The 16,081-nt window shown below is 40.3% G+C and overlaps 1 long non-coding RNA gene across 1 annotated transcript; it reads right to left on the reverse strand.

The window, feature by feature from the left end:
• Positions 1-2,564: 2,564 nt before the first annotated feature.
• LOC126621212 (uncharacterized) lies at positions 2,565-7,646 on the reverse strand. Its single transcript, XR_007622848.1, has 2 exons — positions 7,240-7,646; positions 2,565-2,660 (listed from the first exon to the last, which is right to left on the reverse strand). It is a non-coding gene; the product is annotated as an uncharacterized LOC126621212 (long non-coding RNA).
• Between the last annotated feature and the right edge of the window lie 8,435 nt (positions 7,647-16,081).

The raw sequence follows: 16,081 nt of genomic DNA on the forward strand, positions 1-16,081 counted from the left end.
AAAATAATACAAAGCATCAACATTTCACCAAAATAATAACCAAAATATACCAAGAATGGGAGCAAATATATAGTATAAAATCTACTCATCAGTTACAACTAGAATAATGTAATAGACGACATGTGCTATCCACACTAATTAATTTGGTCATTATACTACACATTTAAGCTAAAAACCGTAGTTTAACAACATACGAAACGTTATAAAGTGATGGATATATCTAATACACGACAGTAATACACAAAGGTTGTTTGGTAATAGCCGTTGTCGGATGCCAATATGTATGACGGTGAAAAAAATCGTTGTGGATTCACTTTATACTATGACACACTTGAGCACAACAATTTTGTGAACGACGGTATTTCACCGTCGTCTAGTTACTTTTTTTTTTTTTTTATGATTATAAATCTTGATTCCACTGATTTTGGAATGGTAACGATGATCTAGTAGAAAATTGGAAAGTAATGTAGTTACATTTTGTTAGAACCAAAAAGGATGGCAAAGAGCTTTTGTAAAAGCAGTCTGATTACAGTTGTAAACTGGGAGAATTCTTATTGAATTGAAATAACATTTACGGCTGTTAAATAGCCTTACAATGAAATTGGAAAGGAAACAACAACCCACGATTTTACAGGGCCTAGAATCGTGGTGCATGACTAAGTCATAAATGGAAAAACAATATTGTCCCTCAAGTATAAGAGGGATTATATGCATGACTTGAATCAAACCCTAAAAACAAGGAACCCTAACCCTAATGGGTAGGAAGTCCCAACAACTTTAACATCCTCCATTAAGTTGAATGTCATTGGCAATCAATTTATTCCAGGGTATTCGCAAACACCCATTAAACCTCGCATCTTCGAAAACATTTCAAGCTTCAATGGTTTTGTCAAGATATCTGCAATTTGCTCCTGAGTAGAACACTATATTAGCTCCACTACTTCATCTTGGACAAGATCACGAAGAAAATGAATATGGACATCTATGTGCTTGCTACAGCCATGCATCACTGGATTCTTCGAGAGTTTGATGGCTGAAGTACACTACCGTAAGACTGGATTGCACATGATTTAGAATTTTCAAAATTCTTCTCTAGCACACAACTTGACACACACTTCATGCTGCAACAATAAACTCTGCTTCGATGGTGGAAAGAGTAACCATGGGCTGTTTCTTTGAAGACCAAGACACTGCACCCGAATTCATCATAAAAACATAACTTGAGGTGCCATTTTTCATATTGGGCACGTAGTAGACATTTGAAATTAATTGGTGACCGCCATTTTTCAAGGGAATAAGGATGTTACCTTTTCCTTTTACAGGTATTTTGGATTCGTCTCCAAAAGAAACGTTGCCACTCGCTGATTCATTGAGCTCTACGAACACGCTTCTTCTTCCACACATGTGGTTGCTGGCGCCGGTGTCAAGATACCATGTATAGTCTTGGTCTCCATCATTGTTCTGGTATGCTAGTAGCACAACGCCATTATCTTCTTTCTCTTTTTTCACATAATTGACCTTCTCATCAGGCATGTTGCTTGGAGCTCTACATTCCCAAGCATAATGCCCAAACTTTTGACAGTTGTAGCATTGAACTTGAGATTTTTCATACCTCAAGTTTGAGCGCCCTCTTCCACGACCTTTTGTTGAGCTTTCTCCTCTATCGTAGTTGCTTTGGTTGTTGAAGTTCCAACCACGTCCACGTCCATATCCACGCCCACGTCCGCGACCTTGGCCACGACTTCTTTCGTATTGGCTTCTCTTGTTGTCGAAGCTTCCTTCTTTCTTCTTTGGCTGAACATGCGGCTTGAGGAGCTGCTCATCATTCCCTTGCCTCTTCTTATGTTTCTCTTCATATGCTTGTAGCGAACCCATTAATTGCTCTATACTAATTTCTTCCAAGTTCTTTGTTTCTTCAATCGTCACGACAATGTGCTCGAACTTGGGGTCCAACGAGCGTAGTATCTTCTCCATAATTCTAACATCTTCTAACTTTTCTCCGTTTCTTTTTAATTGATTGGAAACGGCTAAGACTCTTGAAAAATAATCAGAGATTGATTCAGACCCTTTCATTTGTAGAGATTCGAACTCACCTCTTAGTACTTGAAGACGAACCTTTTTCACTTGTTCGGCTCCTTTGTAAGAGGTTTGAAGCTTCTCCCATGCTTGCTTGGCAGAGGTTGCACTCGAGACTTTCTCAAAGCCATTGTCATCTAATGCTTGGTAGATGAGGTAGAGAGCCTTCTTGTCTCTCTTTCTTGAATCTTTCAAACTCTCCTTCTGGGGTTGGGACAGAGTAGCTTCATCTTCTGGCTCAGTGTAGCCTTTCTCCACGACTTCCCAGACATCATGTGCTCCCAAAAGGGCCTTCATTTTGATACTCCAATTATCGAAGTTGTTGTTGTCGAGCACTGGAACTTGGAAGGCTGCCATAGCGTTGCTAGCCATAGCTCTGGTACCACTTTGTTGGGACTTAAAAAGGCTTCACTACTTTGGAGATGTTTATCTCACAAAGAAGAATGAAATGCAGCGGAATTTATAGGCAAGAGAAAGAACACTCAAAGTGTTATACAAAAATTTTTTTATTCTCACACAAACTTAGTACAAGAGGAAACACTCAAACACTCTCACACTTATTGCTCTCTTACTTGCTCTCACTTCTTCTTAGTTCTTGCTTCACAACTCACACACATACACCTATTTATAGGCATACTTTGCCGACTTCAATGATGCTAGAATTTTCTAGCATATTATACACACACAAGTTTACAATCAGCTAGACATTTCTAGCATGCACACCGACATTGTTTTTCATAATGTCCTCATAATTTTCTAGAACTTTCAAGTGCATGATTCATGCACATCCCACCGACTTACATAGCTGGAATTTTCCAGCTACTACTACCTACACAGATTGCTAGAATTTTCTAGCATTTGCACACATATTGGCTTTGGGTTGGATCACTTGTCTTGGGCCTAAGACAAGATTACTATTCAACATCCCCCCTTAATCTTGTCTTGTGACGCCGATTGAGTTTCTCAGTCTGACAAAGTCTTCTTGCCTGAGTGGTTTGGTAAATATGTCGGCGACTTGGTCTTGTGACTTCACGTATTCCACTTGCACATCCTTTCTTGCAATGCACTCTCTTATGTAGTGATAACGAGTATCTATGTGCTTGCTTCTGTCATGGAATACTGGATTCTTTGCTAGGGCTATTGCAGACTTGTTGTCGACATAGATCTCTGTTGGTTCTTCTTGTGGCATGCTTAATTCTTTTAGCAAGTTTCTCAGCCAAATTGCATGACAGACACATGAGGTAGCAGCTACGTATTCAGCTTCGCAGGTAGAGAGAGTGACAATCGGTTGCTTCTTCGACATCCATGTGAATGCAGTGTCTCCCATGAAGAACACAAATCCAGTAGTGCTTTTTCTATCATCGGAATCTCCTGCCCAGTCACTATCGCTATATCCAACAAGTTTGTAGTTACTAGAACTTGAATAGAACAAGCCAAAGTTAATGGTACCTTTAAGGTATCGAAGAATTCTTTTGGCTGTCTTCAAATGTGTAGTTGTGGGATTCTCCATGTAGCGACTGACTAATCCGACAGCATAGAGAATATCTGGTCTTGTGCAAGTCAAGTAACGCAAGCTTCCAACTAAACTCTTGAAAAATGTTGGATCTACACTTTCTCCTTCGTCATGCTTGGTTAGTTTGACTCCGCACTCCACTGGCGTGCTTATGGGCTTGCAGTCTTCCATTTTGAACTTTTTCAGTATCTCCTTTGTGTAGCTTTCTTGGGAGATGAAAATACCTTCTTCGTTCTGCTTGACTTCAATGCCTAGGTAGTATGCCATCAACCCGATGTCCGTCATCTCGAATTCTTTGGTCATCACTCTCTTGAACTCTTCAAACATGCTTGGATTACTTCCGGTGAAGATTAGATCATCCACATATAAGCACACAATCAAAATATCTCCATCTTTGACTTTGACGTAGAGAGCATGTTCATGAGGGCACTTGGTGAAGTTGTTCTCCTGGAAGTACTTGTCAATGCGACTATTCCATGCTCGTGGCGCTTGTTTTAACCCATAGAGGGCTTTCTTCAACTTTAGAACTTTGTCTTCATGCCCTTTGATTTCATAGCCTGATGGTTGCTGAATGTAGACTTCTTCTTCAAGGACTCCATTTAGGAAAGCGGACTTCACATCCATTTGTTGAATCTTTCATTTGTTTTGAGCTGCCAACGAAATTAGTAATCGTATAGTTTCCAACCGAGCAACAGGTGCAAATACCTCATCATAGTCAATTCCAACTCTTTGACTATAGCCCTTCGCCACTAATCTCGCCTTGTATCTTTCGACCTCTCCGTTGGCATTCTTCTTTGTCTTATACACCCACTTGACTCCGATGGCTTTGTGTCCTTTCGGAAGAATAGCGAGTTCCCATGTATCATTCTTCTGGATTGCTTCAATTTCTTCATCCATTGCTTTCCTCCACTTAGTATCTTGCACTGCTTCTTGGAAGTCAACTGGTTCACAATCAGCAAAGAGACAGAAAAGTGTAGGATTATCGAGTCTTTCAGCTACCTCATAGAGATCTCGTAGACTTCTTGTGCGTGGTACTTCTCTTTCATTTAGACTCCCACTTGATGATGCTGATGCTGGTGAATTACCATGATTGGTTGATGTTGGTGAAGCAGGTGGAGTAGTGGATTCTTGTTGAACTTCTCTTGCTTGCTTCATCGTCCCTTGTTCATTCTCTTCTTCAAATTGAGGAAAGAAGCTGAGATCACTTGCATGAGAGCCAAAATCCCATTCTCCTTCTTCGTCGAACGTCACGTCTCGACTGATCATCGTCTTCCCATTGTTTGGATTATACAACTTGTAGCCTTTTGAATTTGAGTCATAGCCGATGAAGATGAACTTCTCACTTTTGTCGTCGAGTTTGGTTCTCTTTTCGTCTGGTACATGTACATGGGCTATGCTTCCAAAAACTCTTAGATGGGAGATACCTGGTTTTCTTCCACTCCATGCTTCTTGTGGAGTCTTTCCCCACACACTTCTTGTTGGAGACCGATTGGATAGGTAGACAGCACATGCTACAGCTTCTGCCCATAACTCTTTAGGCAATCTCTTACTTTTGAGCATACTTCGAGCCATGTCGAGGATAGTTCGATTTTTTCTTTCCGCCACACCATTTTGTTGAGGGGATCTTGGAACTGTCAAAGGTCGACGAATTCCATTTGCTTCACAAAACTCTTGAAATTCCTTCGAAGTGAATTCTCCTCCTCGATCAGATCTCATGGCTTTGATCTTGCAACCACTTTCTTTTTCTACAGCAGCTTTGAACTTCTTGAATGCTCCAAAGACTTCTGATTTCTGCTTCAAGAAATACACCCAGGTTTTCCTTGAAAAATCATCAATGAAGAGAAGGAAATAATTATTTTTACCCAAAGAGCTTGGTTTTATTGGGCCGCACACATCGGTGTAAATGAGCTCAAGTGGCTTCTGGGCTCTTGTGGTCGACTCCTTTGGAAAGCTTTTCCTGAACTGTTTCCCAAGTAAACATCCTTCACAAACTTGATCAGGGTGGCTGATGCACGGTAAGCCTCTCACCATCTCCTTCTTAGATAATAACTCCAATCCCCCAAAGTTAAGATGCCCAAAACGAAGATGCCAAAGCCAAGATATGTCTTTGTAACATATCTTGAGACACTTTGCAACATCGTTTTGAATGTTCATGGGAAACATCCTATTCTTTGACATTTTCGCCTTGGCAATTAATCTTCCTTTGTCATCTCTAAGAAAAAGGATATAATTTTTCGTATGAAAATCATAACCTTTTTCTAAGAGTTGACCCAAACTCAAAATGTTGCTTTTCATATTGGGCACGTAGTAGACATTTGAAATTAATTGGTGACCGCCATTTTTCAAGGGAATAAGGATGTTACCTTTTCCTTTTACAGGTATTTTGGATTCGTCTCCAAAAGAAACGTTGCCACTCGCTGATTCATTGAGCTCTACGAACACGCTTCTTCTTCCACACATGTGGTTGCTGGCGCCGGTGTCAAGATACCATGTATAGTCTTGGTCTCCATCATTGTTCTGGTATGCTAGTAGCACAACGCCATTATCTTCTTTCTCTTTTTTCACATAATTGACCTTCTCATCAGGCATGTTGCTTGGAGCTCTACATTCCCAAGCATAATGCCCAAACTTTTGACAGTTGTAGCATTGAACTTGAGATTTTTCATACCTCAAGTTTGAGCGCCCTCTTCCACGACCTTTTGTTGAGCTTTCTCCTCTATCGTAGTTGCTTTGGTTGTTGAAGTTCCAACCACGTCCACGTCCATATCCACGCCCACGTCCGCGACCTTGGCCACGACTTCTTTCGTATTGGCTTCTCTTGTTGTCGAAGCTTCCTTCTTTCTTCTTTGGCTGAACATGCGTCTTGAGGAGCTGCTCATCATTCCCTTGCCTCTTCTTATGTTTCTCTTCATATGCTTGTAGCGAACCCATTAATTGCTCTATACTAATTTCTTCCAAGTTCTTTGTTTCTTCAATCGTCATGACAATGTGCTCGAACTTGGGGTCCAACGAGCGTAGTATCTTCTCCATAATTCTAACATCTTCTAACTTTTCTCCGTTTCTTTTTAATTGATTGGAAACGGCTAAGACTCTTGAAAAATAATCAGAGATTGATTCAGACCCTTTCATTTGTAGAGATTCGAACTCACCTCTTAGTACTTGAAGACGAACCTTTTTCACTTGTTCGGCTCCTTTGTAAGAGGTTTGAAGCTTCTCCCATGCTTGCTTGGCAGAGGTTGCACTCGAGACTTTCTCAAAGCCATTGTCATCTAATGCTTGGTAGATGAGGTAGAGAGCCTTCTTGTCTCTCTTTCTTGAATCTTTCAAACTCTCCTTCTGGGGTTGGGACAGAGTAGCTTCATCTTCTGGCTCAGTGTAGCCTTTCTCCACGACTTCCCAGACATCATGTGCTCCCAAAAGGGCCTTCATTTTGATACTCCAATTATCGAAGTTGTTGTTGTCGAGCACTGGAACTTGGAAGGCTGCCATAGCGTTGCTAGCCATAGCTCTGGTACCACTTTGTTGGGACTTAAAAAGGCTTCACTACTTTGGAGATGTTTATCTCACAAAGAAGAATGAAATGCAGCGGAATTTATAGGCAAGAGAAAGAACACTCAAAGTGTTATACAAAAATTTTTTTATTCTCACACAAACTTAGTACAAGAGGAAACACTCAAACACTCTCACACTTATTGCTCTCTTACTTGCTCTCACTTCTTCTTAGTTCTTGCTTCACAACTCACACACATACACCTATTTATAGGCATACTTTGCCGACTTCAATGATGCTAGAATTTTCTAGCATATTATACACACACAAGTTTACAATCAGCTAGACATTTCTAGCATGCACACCGACATTGTTTTTCATAATGTCCTCATAATTTTCTAGAACTTTCAAGTGCATGATTCATGCACATCCCACCGACTTACATAGCTGGAATTTTCCAGCTACTACTACCTACACAGATTGCTAGAATTTTCTAGCATTTGCACACATATTGGCTTTGGGTTGGATCACTTGTCTTGGGCCTAAGACAAGATTACTATTCAACACTCTTTTTGTCATACTGATATCCAGAATAAGCATTGTCCATGTAGCCAAAGAGCTTTTCATCTCCTCCTTTCTTAAAGACACCCCAAAGCTAGTTGTGCCCTTCACATACCTTAGAACTCTTTTTGCTGCCATCAAATGAGTCTATGTGGGACGTTCCATGTACATACTGGTTAAGCTTACAACAAACATTAAATCAGGATGTGTGGCAGCTAGATCCATAAGATTTCCCACCATCTACTTGTAAACCTTGTCATCGACTCCCACTCATTATTCATCCCTTGTGAGTTTAAACCCAGAAACCACTAGATTGTGAACTGAGTTGCACTAGTCCATATTAAATCTCTCCAGAACTTCTTGAGTGTACTTCCGTTAGCTAATAAAGATGTCATCTAATATTTGCAACACTTCAATGCCAAGGAAATATCTCATTTTCTTGAGATTAGTCATATAAAATTCAACCATCGTGGACTTCTTAAATTGTTCGAACATAACTTCATCATTGCCAGTAAATATAAGATCATCAACATAAAGACACTTTCAATATTTTACCTCCATCCGTTGTTTTAATGAACAAAGTATGCTCGTAGGACATTTGTTGAAGCCTTCCTTAACAAAGTATGACTCTATACGACTGTACCAGGCTCAGGGAGCCCGTTGAGTTCATACAAAGCCTTCTTGAGTAGATAGACCTTGGATTCATTCCCCTTTTGTTCATAACCAGGAGGTTGATCGACAAACACCTTTTCATTAATTTCTCCATGCAGAAAGGTTGATTTGACATCAAGTTGGTAAATCAACCAACTTTTTTTAGCAGCAAGGGAAAGTACAATTCGAATTGTATCCAAGTGAGCCACTGGTGTGAACACTTCAGCATAGTCTACCCATATTGTTGGATTTATCCCTTAGCGAATAGCCATGCCTTATACTTGTCGACTTCCCCATGCTCATTGAGTTTTGTTTCAAAACCCACTTCACTTCAATGGTTTTTGCCCTGATGGTAGATTCGTTAGTTCTCACAACTCATTCCTCTTTATAGCTTCAATTTCTTGATCCATAGCGTGCCTCCATTTTTCACAGTATCCTTAAATGTCTAGGGATAACTGTCAGTGAACAAAGCTAGATGAGCTATGTTTACACCTTCTTCATCAAAGAAACCTTGACCAGTTTCATAATCTCCCATCCACACTGGTGGTCTTCGTGTTCGTCCTTTTGTGAGGTGAGTTGTCATTATTCAAGGTGTCTTCTTCTTGTAAAAAGTCACTACCATCAGTCCTACCGTCCTCAAATTCTTCATTAGCTTTAGACTCCTCTCCATTGCCTTCATCTTCTATACTTGCTTCTTCGTTAGTTTCCCATTCAAGATCAGCCAATATGGCTTGCTTGTGACTGCATCCATACTCCATTTTTTATCTTTCTCAAAGACCACATCTCGGTTTACAATTATTTTGTGAAATAGGATCAATCTGCCTGTAAGCTTTAGATTCTTCACTTACTCCAAGTAATATGCATTTGAGACTCTTAGCATCAAGCTCCACTCTCTTGTTGTCAAGTATATGAACATGGATATGCAGCCAAAGATTCTGAAATCCTCCACTAATGGTTTGAGTCCGCTCCAGCCTCTTTAGGTATCTTTCTCTTCACAGCAAGGGTCCGACTTCTATTCAACACATAAACCATCCAGTTTACAGCTTCATACCAGAAAGTTTTAGAAATTTTCTTCTCAGACAACATGCTTTGTACCATATTCATAATGGCTCGATTTTTCCTCTCGGCAACACTGTTTTGTTAGGGAGTATATGTAGTCGTCAATTGCATGTGTATTCCATTCTCATTACAGAAGTTTTATGAATTCCTATAATGTGAACTTGCTCTCACGATCTGTTCTAAAACCCCGTATGAATGTTCTAGTTTCCTTCTCAACCCTGGCTTTGAAGGTTTTGAATGTGGCAAAGGCTTCTGATTTTTCTACCAAGAAATAAACCCAAGTTTTTCTACTGAAATTGTTAATAAAGGTGATGAGATACATTCTCTTGCTGTTCGAGATTGGATTTATCAAACCATATACATCAGCATGCACCAATTAAAGAATTTTGAAGGCTCTCCACATACTTTCCTTTGGGAATGGATCATGGTGTTGTCTTCCCACCAAACAGTCTTCTCATATTCTCTAAATAGCTTTGAACTGAGGTTACCCTTCAACCATCTTCTTTTGTTGGAGTACTTTGAGTCCATTCCAGCTAAAATGTCCATATTGACAGTGCTAAAGCATGGCTTGATTTGTGGTCTGTGAGGAGAAATATTTTTGCTCTCTTAGTGGACAACGAGCAAGCACATCAAGCAAACATTCTATTATATGTTATCTCAGGATGAAAGATCTTACATTTTCCATGTTGAATAAGCACAACGAGTCTCTTCTCTTTTAGTTCCCCGATGCTTAACAAGTTGTTCTTTAGTTCTGGTACAAAGAAGACTCATGTGATCACATGTGCAATCTCATTCACCTCCATTTGAACCTTGCCCTTACTTCGTACAATAAGGCTCGAGTCATTTCTCAGCTTCACTGACTCTCTGAAATTTCTATCAAATTCAAAAAATATGTCTCTTTTGCCACACATATGGTTGCTACACCCAGAATCAAGGAGCCAAATGTTCTCTACTTCATCTTTTTTAAAGTCCACATGGACCATCAACAACATCTCTTCTTTTGTTTCTGTGTAGTTTGCCTTTGGATCCCTTGCTTTCTTTGGACACGTCCACTGAAAATGCCCTAATGATGCGAGAATTACTTGACACACAAATTAAACCCTCTTTGTGACAATTGTAGTATAGATGTAAGTAGGGTATTGTTCTAGGCCGGGGATTAGGAGGGATTGCTAATCTATTCTAAATTAATTTAAAAATATTAAATAAGACTCAAGGACACAAAACTAGGCTAAAAACTCTAATAACTCGAAACACACTTAGGATAACTCAAAATAATGAAAACAATCAAATTAGACACTAGGAACTGCAATGGACGGAAATTGAATTAAAAGACTAACAACAAAGAAAACTAACTAAATAAAATAATTTAATAATGGGGGTTTGGTTTTGACGAGAAGTAAATTAAACTTAAATAAATTACAGAATTGACAAAAACATGAAATTAAGGTGAAAGGATAGGTGATGGATTAGCTAGAGGGTTCTTCTCTACACATGACACATATGCAACCTAAATTGATTTTCAGTTGTTCTTTCAATAAGTTGTGAATCTCAACACTTCAGATTAACCGTGAACAGCACTTTTTTAATCTTCAAGTTTTCCTTAAGTTATTGAATTGGACGGGAAAACGCATACAACAATTCAAAACATTCTTCAAAAGTCCCCTACGTGAAAAGCACAATAGAGATACAATCAAAGATCATTAGACTTTGTGAAAACTATAAGCATTGACGAGGCATTCGTAACTATGAAAAGCATGATACTCTTGCCAAGAATTCACTTAACACGATTGTGGATAACAACCTTCACTACTTATGAATATAAGTTCATAACGATTAGGTGAAATTCACTTATATTCTAGCATCAAATTCATGCATGTAAATTAAGTATGCATCCTTAATCGACATACAAAAATAAGTTATCAATCAAGCAGTTAAGCAAATTGAATCACAACTCAGAAATCACAACTGAAGGTAATCAATTCATATTACAAATATATTCATGGTGTTGAATTAACCTCTAGCCAAAATAAATTTAGTTACACATTATTTTCAAATTAAATCAACAGTTAAACATGGGTTCGAGAAGATAAAACCAAGAAAAGAAGATCTGCTGCGTCCGTGCCTCTGTGATCTGCTGCTGATTATTCCCCCATTTTTCTGCGCCTGTCCTCTGTCAGTCCTCACTTCCCTCTTCTTTATTTTCTGTTTTTCCCGCCTGTCACGCTCTCCCCCCGTAGCTGTCTCCCCCCGTGCTCCCGTCTATCTCCCTCTGACCTCTCTCTCCTGCTCTGCCCGCTGTCTCCCTGCACGTGTTTTTCAAAGCTGCAAGGGCAGCTAAACCACCCCCCCAGCTCTCGGTTCTCTCCCTCTCGTTGCTAATCTCCTGACCTCCTTACCACTTCCTTTATTTTTTTATATTTTTTTCTTTCTTTTTTCGACCTTTTCAAAGCTGCAAGGGCAGCTTACTCCTTTCCTCTCTCACGCTGCCAACGCAGCCCTCTCCCTTTTTCCTTTTTAGTCCCCTTTCCGCATCTTCTCATTTTCTTTTTCTCTCGCCAGGCAGCCAAGTGCTGCTTTTCCTCTTATTTTATGCGCCCCCCCAGCTGCCAAAGCAGCATCTGGCTTCCACCTCATCACGTTTCCACCTTGGATTCCTTCCTTTCCAGCTGCAAAGCAGCTTCCTGTTGTTTTCAGAAGTGAAGAATATGGGAGTCAACGAGGTAAAAAAAAATATAAATCATGATGCTCTCTTGCTCCCTCTTTGACCGACTCTCCCCATTTCTTTTGTTTATGCCGTGACATAATTCTACCAATAATCCATGACTGAATGAGAACGACTAAAGCAATTTTCGACGAATTTATTATTTAAAACTCATTTGTGCTATTTTTATTTTCTTTGCATAACAAATCCTATAAACACAAAAATAACGTAAATAGCTCAAAAATGTAAGGAACTAACTAAGAAAAGACGAGTGAATTCGAAGTAAAAATATATATAAATATGATCCGATCACCTAACTCATGACAATTATAGATTCTAAGGTAGATTTCTCAAACCCAAATCTACCTTTACCTCTTCTCTTCCTCTTCCACGATAAGTACTTTGACCTCCACATTTTCCTCCTTGTTGAGCTCCATAAGTGACTTGCAGTGCTTGTTCATCCGGCTGATTCTTTGTTCATGCACCAACAGGCTACTCTGAAGCTCGTCTATAGACAAGGTTCATTCGATTCCTCAATCAAACACACAACATAATCATATTTTGAAGTCATAGACCTCAAGATCTTTTCAATGATCACCATTTTCTCTTTGTGAACCTTATTTTATTAGCTATGATGAGAGTTCTTCCAAAGTAGTCATTGACTTATTCCCCAGCGTTTATGTGTATCACTTCAAACTCTTTACAAAGAGCTTGCAATTGGGCACGCTTGACACATGTCGTTCCTTGATATTTCTGCTTCAAAGAATCTCATATATCCTTCGCGGTATCCTTCTTCAAGCACCACCACCTAACAATCTTCATCTCAAATCCTAGGCTTGGACGAGATCCCTCTCTCTTCCTTATTCTTTTCCTTTGCACAGTAGTGCCTTTACTGTGCAACCCTTTCTTTAGCGAGTTATCGCTGTTTTCGGCGAAGGTAAGCCATGAACTTCTTCGATCTTCCTCCCTCGTGGTCTAAAGTACTTGTTTGACGATAAATAATAACTTTGGTGAATGGTTTAATCACAAAAACTGCTACGGGAATTTTTTTCCATATTCGGGAAAGTGGGAGTCCGTGACTGTTTGGCCACTTTCAAGCCATTTTTCAAGCTAGCTCCTATCATCATTGGGTCTCGAAAGGGTATAGATCTCTTCCCTACATTTCTAACTTTACATAGGATCTTGAATCACTTGATTTGTGGTTGTATCGAGCTCGGAATTAGCTCTGGGAGTCAAATGAGAAACCTACAAAAATTGCAGAAATTGTGAGATCCCACATTGCCCAAGGGAGTGGATCATCTATGCCTTATATGTACATTCCCACCTCTAATTAGCACGAGGCCTTTTGGGAGTTCATTGGTTTTGGGTTCCATCGGAACTCCAAAGTAAAGCGAGTTCGCGCAAAAGCATTCCTATGATGGGTGACCCACTGGGAAGTTCTCATGTGAGTTCCCAAAAACAAAAATGTGAGGGTGTGGTCGAGGCCCAAAGCAAACAATATCGTGCTACGGCGGAGGCGGGGCCCGGGATGTGGTGAGGGCCCGGGTCAGGATGTGAAAATTTGGTATCAAAGCTAATTCCTGGGCGGAAGGGTGCCGACGAGGATGTCAGGCCCCTAAAGGGGGTGGATTGTGAGATCCCACATCGCCCAGGGGAGTAGATCCTCTATGCCTTATATTTACATTCCCACCTCTAATTAGCAAGAGACCTTTTGGGAGCTCACTGGCTTCGGGTTCTATCGGAACTTCGAAGTTAAGTTAGTTCGTGCGAGAGCATTCCCATGATGGGTGACCTACTGGGAAGTTCTCGTGCGAGTTCCCAAAAAAAAAACCGTGAGGGCGTGGTCGGGGCCCAAAGCAAACAATATCATCCTACGGCGGAGGTGAGGCCCGAGATGTGGTGGAGGCCTAGGTCGGGATGTGAAAATTTGGTATCAAAGCCAATCCCTGGCCGGAAGGGTGCCAACAAGGACGTCGGGCCCCTAAGGGGGGTAGATTGTGAGATCCCACATCGCTCAGGGGAGTGAATCCTCTATGCCTTATATGTACATTCCCACCTCTAATTAGCACGAGGCCTTTTGGGAACTTACTAACTTCGGGTTCTATCGGAACTCTGAAGTTAAGCGAGTTTGCGTGAGAGCATTCCCATGATGGGTGACCCACTGGGAAGTTCTCATGTGAATTCCCAGAAACAAAACTATAAGGGCGTGGTCGGGGCCCAAAGCGGACAATATCGTACTACGGCGAAGGCAGGGTCCGAGATGTGGTAGGGGCCCTGGTCGGGATGTGACATGAGGCGAGTATAGCACACTCGTGGGCTCATGAAGCACACGGGCCTCCATTGGGGGTACTGTGGATGGCGGCGCCAGTGATTTTTCCGGCCAACTTTCCGGTAACCCAACTTAGCGCGTGGTGACTCGGGCCACCACCCCGTGGCGGCGCATGCGATGGTGAGTAGGGAAACCCGAGGTCTTTCCTTTGGTTTTTTGACATGGCAAATCTGAATCTGCCATTCGTTTTACCAAAGTTCGTCATTTTAGTAGAGTGTTAACGAATGGTCCCTAATTGTGTTTAGGTGCACTGGTTGGTAGTGATCCCGTCCTTCCTAGTTCGAATGGCTTTTCGGTAGCAGAATATTTGTGAGTGGACCCCTTCTCAAATTGCATGTTTTTATAAAAATATTAGGCTTGCATTCATGGAAGGCATATTTTTATAATTCTACATTTCATGAATTAATTATGTTTTATGATAAGTTTATGAATTTCTAAATTTATGTTTTACAAAGAATTTATGATTTATTTAATTTGTTTTTTGAAGTATTTACGATTTATCAGTTTAAGGTTTATGAAATTTTATGCTTATGGAAATCATGTTTATGGAAATGCTTATGATTTCTGATGATGATGTTTTGAGCCCTAAGCTTTGGTATGAGATTTTGAATTACATTTTATGTGCTTAATTAGTGGGTAATCATACAACATATACACACAACACGAGTATGTATACGTTTTTGGCCATAGGACACAATGGAGGAGTAGTGAGATATTTACAACATACTCCCAACTTCACTGGCGAAACCAGTGTCGGACAGCTTCACCTTCGAGTGATGGGACCTACCATGTTTCTTCACTGGCGTAACCCAGTGTCGTACAACTTCACCCTCAGGTGATGGATATGCATTCGAGCAACTACGATGCCCCTATATAAGTACATTAGTGTTTTGATTTACGAGCTCTTTTAGTTTTGTCTTTGGGCGATTTCAATACCACTTTTAGATATGATTTTATTATCTATGAACGTTTTCATGGCATGTAGAGTTTCGGGAAAAACCTATTACGTATTATTATATTGTTTTCAAAACGGGGGGTTACTATGTGCAAAAAGAAAACGGTTTTCTTATTATTACTATTATTATAAACTCTGGTCCACTCACCTTTTGTTTTTGTGCCCCCTTCAGGACCTAGTGACGAGGAATACGACTCGAGCATCGAGGCATTTCCCTTCTAGTGATCTTGTTTTCTCCTCACTACGTATGACCTTTTTATGTATAATTGTAACTTTATGTCCTTCATTTCGCTAGCACTATTGTTTAGTAGTATGCTCTGGACATATTCATGCATCCTTTGTTTCGAATTGTTGACAGTTGGATATTCTCCTTATATTATGACTAACGTTATATTATTATCATTTCTTTAGCGTTTGTATATTCTTTATGATTATTGTTTCTCTTTTGACTTTTCGATTACATGCTTCCTTGTGTTCATGCATATTCATATAATTATGACTTTCGTCATGCTCGAGTGTCGGTCAGCACGTGTCATGCAGGTGTCATTTGGATATTTGGGTTGGGGCGTGTCCATCAAACCTCGAAATGGCAGGTTGCACGAAGCTACTCTCGTATGCCATGTATTTTGTTCCTTCATGCTAGTAACTATGTTGCAGGCTTTGATCAAGCCCCGTGATGGGGCTCTGATACTAAATGTTAGAATAAAAAAAGGATGGAAAAGAGCTCTTGTAAACGCAAAGTCTGA

This window comes from Malus sylvestris, chromosome 5 (genome assembly GCF_916048215.2).
Source record: "Malus sylvestris chromosome 5, drMalSylv7.2, whole genome shotgun sequence".
NCBI classification, from domain to species: domain Eukaryota; kingdom Viridiplantae; phylum Streptophyta; class Magnoliopsida; order Rosales; family Rosaceae; genus Malus; species Malus sylvestris.